Raw genomic sequence first — 1169 nt, forward strand, 5'->3', positions numbered from 1 at the left:
CACCTCGGCCTCCCAAAGTGCTGGGATTACAGGCATGAGCCACTGTGCCTAGCCAATTTGTGTTGTTTTAAGCCAACACAAATTTGTGGTAATTTGCTTTTCAATTGCTTTTGATTTTTTTGAGACAGGGTCTCACTATGTTGCCCAGACTGGAGTGCAATGGTGCAATCTCGGCTCACTGCAGTCTCGACCTCCCAGACTCAAGCAGTTCTCCCACCTCAGATTTCTAAATAGCTGGGACCACAGGCATGCACCACCACACTTGGCTAATTTTTTTTTTATGTTTTTGCTTTTTTTTTTTAGTTAAGGCTTGCTCTATCGCCCGGGCTGGAGCGCAGTGGCGTAATCTCAGCCTACTGCAGTCTTGACCTCCCAGGCTCAAGCAATCTTCTCATCTCAGTCTCTCAAATAGCTGGGATTACAGGTGCAAGCCACCACAACTGGCTTTTTTAATTTTAATTTTAATTTTAATTTTTTTAGTAGAGACAGGTCTTGCTGTGTTACCCAGGATGGTCTCAACCTCCTGAGCTCGAGCAGTCCTCCCACCTCAGCCTCCGAAAGTGTTGCAATTATAGGTGTGAGCCACCATGTCCAGCCATTTTTTTAATTAAAATAATTTTTTTTAAATTTGAATAGCTTTTAAGGTACAAGTGATTTTTGGCTACATGGATTAATTGTAGAGTGGTGAAGTCTGGGATTTGAGTGCACACATCACTCGAGTAGTGTACATTGTACCCAATATGTAGGTTTTTATTACTCACCTCCCTTCCACTCTCCCCTTCCTGAGTGTCCATAGTCCATGATATCACTCTGCATACCTTTGCATATCCACAGCTTAGCTCCCACTTCTAAGCAAGAACATACAGTATTTGGTTTTCCATTCCTGAGATACTTGACTTAGAATAATGTCCTCCAGCTCCATCCAAGTTGCTGCAAAATACATTATTTTGTTCTTTTTTATGACTGAGCAGTATTCCATGGCTGTGTGTGGTGGCTCATGCCTGTAATCCCAGCACTTTGGGAGGCTGAGGCAGGAGGACTGCTTGAGGTCAGGAGTTTGAGACTAGTGTGGCCGGGCCGGGCGCGGTGGCTCAAGCCTGTAATCCCAGCACTTTAGGAGGCCGAGACGGGCGGATCACGAGGTCAGGAGATCGAGACCATCCTGGCTA

This window comes from Colobus angolensis, unplaced genomic scaffold, assembly GCF_000951035.1.
Source record: "Colobus angolensis palliatus isolate OR3802 unplaced genomic scaffold, Cang.pa_1.0 Scaffold193, whole genome shotgun sequence".
Classification (NCBI taxonomy): Eukaryota; Metazoa; Chordata; class Mammalia; order Primates; family Cercopithecidae; genus Colobus; species Colobus angolensis.